General features: G+C 39.9%; 1 pseudogene across 1 annotated transcript; it reads left to right on the top strand.

Moving 5' to 3' along the window:
* Positions 1-3,953: 3,953 nt before the first annotated feature.
* On the top strand, positions 3,954-4,888 carry LOC108517526 (phosphoglycerate mutase 1 pseudogene; annotated as a pseudogene). The gene has a single exon (XR_001882131.1). The product of XR_001882131.1 is annotated as a phosphoglycerate mutase 1 pseudogene (transcript).
* Positions 4,889-6,567: the final 1,679 nt, after the last annotated feature.

Genomic DNA, 6,567 nt, shown 5'->3' with positions numbered 1-6,567 from the left:
AGTTGGTATTTTTTGTTTTAAGCCAAGCTGTGTTCCATAAAAGAAAAAAAAAGTGGCTAGATTAGCTCACAGTCAAATAATCAAAAAGTGCTTTTCCTTGAGACAACAGAACTGCTTTTTTCCCCATGTCATCACGTAAAAAAGATGGGTATGCTAAGGTCCATATTTAATAAAATCTTTTATTTTAAAGTTTATTAAGTCATTTTTTTCTAGCTTGAGGTATAGTTGATTAAAAAATTATATATAATGGTACATTGTGAAAGGATTACCACAGTCAAGCTAATTAACATTTTCATCACCTCACAGAGGCATTTTTTGGTGGTAAGAACATTTAGGAGTTAATAAAGTTAAATGTTTTAGTAAATTTTTAAATTTTAATTGCAATTTTAATTAAAAGTTAAATGATAATAATTTTTTTTTTTTTGAGATGGAGTTTCACTCTTATTGCCTAGGCTGGAGTGCAATGGTGCAATCTCAGCTCACTGCAACCTCTGCCTCCCAGGTTCTAGCAATTCTCCTGCCTCAGCCTCCCTAGTAGCTGGGATTACAGGCATGTGCCACCACGCCCAGCTAATTTTGTACTTTTAGTAAAGACGGGGTTTCTCCATGTTGGTCAGGCTGGTCTCAAACTCCCAACCTCAGGTGATCCACCCGCCTTGGCCTCCCAAAGTGCTGGGATTACAGGCATGAGCCACCACACCTGGCCATAAAAAGTTAAATGATAATAAAATGTTTACTGCTTCATTACATGTATTTCTTAAGTAAAACTAGGTTTTTCTTATTGTTGTTAACTGTTAGTGTGTAGTGGTGAAGAATACATTGTGTACTAGTCTAATCTGTGCCACTGCCTTGTTTCCTGCTAAGGAACAAGTAGATTTAGTCACCATTGTTTTGAACCATCAGCTCACACAGTCAACACAATGAAAAAGGAAAACAATATTTTAGTTATGAAAATATTCTGACTCCATGGACTCTCTGAAAAGATCTTGGATTACTCCAGATCTGTAGATCATACTTTCATTTAGAACTTAAACTAATAAAAGATATTTTTTCTAGATGAATATTTTATTATGACAATGTTTAGAATTTCCAGTGCATGATAATAATCAAGTGCAGATTGACTTTCAGTGAGTCTTAGTATTGCTTTTACATTGTCAGACAATAAACCCTTTTACTGTCTGCATGCAAGGCAGACTTTCCCATTACCTTGCTCTTGGTACACCACTGGATGATGGCAAATACCTTCTCTCAGTCAGTGGTTTGTCTTTTCCTTCTCTGAACGGTATCTTTTGATGAACAGAAATTCTTAATTTTAGTGAAGTATAATTTAACAATCTTTTACAATTTGTCCTTTTTATGCTTATCCCAAGATTGCACTCCTGGCATAAATCCCACTTGGTCATATTATCCTTTTATATAAAGGAGAAAAGATATATATATCTTTTCTTATTGAAAATCTTATTGAAAATCATTTCAATAGATACAGAAACATTTTACATAAAATTTAATACTTCTTTACGAACTCTCAGTAATCTTGGAATAGAAGGAAGCTTCGAGGTTATGCTGATCTTATAAAATTAGTTGGAAATGATACTCTCTTCTTTTCAAGTCTCTGAAAAAGTTTTCTGTAAGATTGGTATTATTTTTTACTTAAATGTTCAGAATTCATCATTGAAGCCATTTTGATTTGAAATTTACTTTGTGGGAAGGATTTTTAAATGAAGGATTCAATTTCATTGATATTTAATTTCATTCAGATTTTCTATTTCCTTCTGTATTAGTTTTGTTAAATTGTGTTTTTCAAGGAATTTGTTTCATCTAAGTTTTTAATAGCTGTATTGAGATGTAATTCACATGTCATAAAATTTACCTATTTAAAGTATATAATTCAGTGTTTTTTTAGTATATTCTCAGAGTTGTGCAACCATTCCCATAACCTAATTTTAGAACATTTCCATCACCCCAAACAGAAATCTCACATCCGTTTGCAATCACTCCCATTTCTAACCCCTAACCCTAGGCAACCACTAATTTACTTTCTGTTTTATAGATTTTCAAGACATTTCTTAGAATATCTTGAAAATGTGCTGAGACAGCAGAAGTGCTGTATTTTTCATTTCACCACATGAAAAGGATGGGTATGAAAGGGTACAGATTTAATAAAATGTCACTAAATGTCAGTGTATTTTCAAGGAGAGAGGAATTAGGCCATGCCTCTTACTAGGAGGGGCAGCAAAGAATTTGTGGATGTATCTAATCTACCATACCAAATATACCACATCTGTTGGACCACAGTTCTGTTTTTATCTACTTGCATCTTTCCCAATTCCTCAGGTTGACAGATTGATATTCTTCCAAACTTACCTCCAGTGTCACAAGGCCTTTCTTAAGAGGACGCCTACATGTTTGTTTTTTCTGTGATGTAGTTATAGGCCACATCCCTTAAAAAACAAGAATAAGCTGACCTCTGGCTGATGAACTATAAAGTGTCTAAGCTGAGTTGATCTTTCTTTTTTTGTACCATGATAGTGTATTGTATTTATGCTTCGTCATTTTTTTTTTTTTTTTTGCAAATTCTTTATGTGTGTGGTTGCTGTGCTACTAAATTGATCTCAAATTCTCTGATTTTTATCTAAATGTTCTCAGTTCCAGGTAGTTAAAATCAGTGTAGTGAAAAGTATGCATAGGAGGAGGGCAAGAATTATTGCCTCAGGGTCACAAAATTGATTTTAAAAAAAGGGTGGTAGTGGTATTGGCTTGTGGCAGGACTGGATCCAAGCAAACAATGCTGAGTGGTATCCTTCTTATCTTCTTTTCCCTTCCCCCTTCTTTCTTCTTACTCCTCCTTTTTCCTCTCCGTTTCCCTTCCTTCCTCCTGTGTTTCCATCTGTGTGGTGGCTTCACTCCTGTGGGCACTGTTCCTCCAAGATAGATAGGTTTCCAAAATGGCGTCCCCAGGGGTACTAGGTTTCCAAAATTGCATCTCCAGGGATAAGTGGGAGTCCTTCCTGATAGTTCTGGAGGAAAATTCCTGGAGGAAAGGTTCTGACTGAAGCCAGAGGGATGGAATACTGTGGTTGGCTAACCTGTGGTGCTGAGGAAGGGCTTGTCTGTTATCAGAAGTGTGGGGGAATTCTCGCTAGTCAAAAGGCCACATTGAATTTGTCTCTTTCTCCAGAGCTCTGTTGAGTTATTGGCAAACAGTAGGAGCGTCCTAAATGTTTATTGAAGAAAATGAATGAATGAATAGAAATAAAAGAATGAATCTGTGACTTGAAATGTTTTCCTTTTTGCAAAGAGGCTTTTGACCCTATGACACTCTCTCCAGGATATTTCTCACTGACTACAGAAGTCAGGGAATTTGTTATTTAACCATTTCATGGCCACCTCTGTGTCAGCTTACCTTAAAAGTACTAAGGTATGAAAGAACATGACTAAAATACCAAATCCCTTGGCTACCTTTGGGGTTTCATCTTCAGTATAGGTCTATTAGGTCAAGGGTTTAGTTAAGTGCGGTGTGTCCTCATGAAAGCTCTGTCTGGAAATCAAAGAGCTTCGTGGTGAGTCTGCGCTGGGGTTGGGGCTAAAACATAGCCTTGAGTCTCAGCAGCTTGTCATTATCAGCATGTGCTTGCCTTAAGAGCTATGGCAGTTTCTGGTGACCTTACTGCAGACAGCAGTCAATCCACAACTCCTCGCAAAGGCTGGTGATTGAGCAATAAGCCTTTTGAAAACTCTTCCTGAGATCTTTCATTCACATTCACTGTGTTCAGAGAGTACAGAATTTCAAAGACCCTTCATCATTTCATTCTCACCAGAGGTTATTCCTTTTGCCACTAGTGAGAAAAATCACAGAGTCTTAGAGAAAAAGAGAAGGACAGGGTAAATAATTTCTGCAGCTCGACTCCGGAATCTGCGAACCGCAGTCGGTGCCGCATCCCCAGCCCGTCGCCATGGCCGCCTACAAACTGGTGCTGATCCTGCACCGCGAGAGCGCATGGAACCTGGAGAACCGCTTCAGCGGCTGGTACTACGCCGACCTGAGCCCGGCGGGCCACGGGCCACGAGGAGGCGAAGTGCGGCGGGCAGGCGCTGCGAGATGCTGGCTATGAGTTTGACGTCTGCTTCATCTCAGTACAGAAGACAGCTATCCGGACCCTCTGGACAGTGCTAGATGCCATTGATCAGTTGTGGCTGCCAGTGGTGAGGACTTGGCGCCTCAATGAGCGGCACTATGGGGGTCTAACCGGTCTCAATAAAGCAGAAACTGCTGCAAAGCATGGTGAGGCCAAGGTGAAGATCTGGAGGCGCTCCTATGATGTCCCACCACCTCCCATGGAACCCGACCACCCTTTCTACAGCAACATCAGTAAGGAACGCAGGTATGCAGACCTCACAGAAGATCAGTTACCCTCCTGTGAGAGTCTGAAGGACACTATTGCCAGAGCTCTGACCTTCTGGAATGAAGAAATAGTTCCCCAGATCAAGGAGGGGAAACGTGTACTGATTGCAGCCCATGGCAACAGCCTCCCGGGCATTGTCAAGCATCTGGAGGGCCTCTCTGAAGAGGCTATCATGGAGCTGAGCCTGCCGACTGGTATTCCCATTGTCTATGAGCTGGACAAGAACTTGAAGCCTATCAAGCCCATGCAGTTCCTGGGGGATGAAGAGATAGTGCGCAAAGCCATGGAAGCTGTGGCCGCCCAGGGCAAGGCCAAGAAGTGAAGGCCAGCGGGGAGGATACTGTCCCCAGGAACACCCTTCCTGCCCGTCTTGTCCCTCTGCCCCTCCCACCTGCACATGTCACACTGACCACATCTGTAGACATCTTGAGTTGTAGCTGCAGATGGGGACCGGTGGCTCCCATTTTCATCTTAGGCATTTTGTCTTCTGCACCCACTTCCTTCCTACAATCTAGTCAGAATAGCACTTCTAGAGCATAGGTTCTCAGTCCAAGCTGTGGAAAAGCTCCCCTTATACAACAGTTTAAAGGTAGTAACTTGGGTTTTTGCGAGTTCTTTGTTTACTAAGGACTTGTGGGGAGGAACCATGCTAAGCCATGACCAATGAGGAGAAGCAACAGAGCCTGTCTGTCCCCAGGAGCCAGTCCTCTGCTCTTCTGCAGTCAGGCCACTGCCTGGGTGCTCTAGTCATTCCAGTGGAACATGAATGTAACCTGCATGGTGATGTGACAACTGTTTCCTCCCTGACCCTAGAGGACCTGGCTCTAGAAGTTTGGGATTAATCCTGAATTTAGTTATGTGTTACATTTACTTTTATTTAAAAAGTTTAGTATATATAAATAATACAAAACAATAACCCTTCTGGGGTTTCTTGTGGCGGTTGAAATAGTCCCACATGTCATCAGAAAATAAGCCATTCCTCATACCAGTATGGGATCAGTTCCTTGACCTCTTAAGGGCAGGAGTGCTTCCTGCTGGGTGTGTTAGAGTCCCTTCCTGCCTTGTTTCATGGCAGTGAAATGCCCCTTGGTCCTGTCCAAGTGTGTCTTTCACTGATTTCTGAATCATGTTCTAGTTGCTTGGCTCTGCCACATGGGTCCAGTGTTCACCTGAGCATAACTGTACTAAATCCTTTTTCCAGATCAGTATAATAAAGGAGTGATGTGCAATAAAAAATAAAATAAAATAATAATAATAATAATTTCTGCAGCTCTCACACCTTCCCAGAAAAACTCTTAACCACACCAGCCAGGTACATTCTTCCCGCTCCCTGGCGCCCCTTGGTTTTATTTAGTTCTTACCTACTATACAATAGTGAGGGAAAATAGTGAAAAATCAACCCACAGCCTTATTTCCTTTAAAAAGGTTTTCATGTTTTGATTTCTTTTGATCCCTATCATTTGCATGCATTCCAGTATGAAGATAAAATACCAATTAAGTTTTCACTGAACATTATTTCAGACCTTTCATCTCATTGTTTTATTTTGTTCTTAATGAATGTCTGTATTGTCTTCATAGATTTATTTAAAGGAACAACGTTATTGATACAGCTTAGTTGCTGCTGCCATTATAATGTTCCTCAGTGTCATGAGAAGGAAAACACAGTAGCAAAAGGACAAAATCATATTTGTTATTTTAAAAGCTGTTCTTTTAAACTCTTCTGGTTTGAGAAGCATGTAACCATGAAGAGTTTATTTATATTGTATGGATCATTCAGTTGAAAACTGCAAGTAATCTTTGCATTTAAGCATCCCAAACTATTTTTCTTTTTTAGAATTTTTAATTGACACACAACAATTATACATATTCATGGGGTACAATGTGATGTTTCTATAGATGTATACATTGTGTAATGATCAAATCGGGTAAGGAGCACATTTGTCACTTCAGACATTAATCATTTCTTTGTAGTGGTAACATTCAAAATTCTTCTAGGTATTTTAAAATAAATATCGCACTACTATGCAATAATAGCACACCACAACCTATTCCTCATAGCTAATTATAAATTTGTACCCGTTGACCAATCTTTCTGCATTCTCCCGTCCACCTTCCTCTCCCTAGTCTCTGGTAACCACTGTTCTATTCTCTATTTCTGTGACAT

This window comes from Rhinopithecus bieti, unplaced genomic scaffold (assembly GCF_001698545.2).
Source record: "Rhinopithecus bieti isolate Rb0 unplaced genomic scaffold, ASM169854v2 scaffold_39703, whole genome shotgun sequence".
Lineage (NCBI taxonomy): Eukaryota > Metazoa > Chordata > Mammalia > Primates > Cercopithecidae > Rhinopithecus > Rhinopithecus bieti.
Note: the sequence above shows the minus strand (reverse complement) of the source record. Positions and strands in the feature narration are given on the sequence as shown.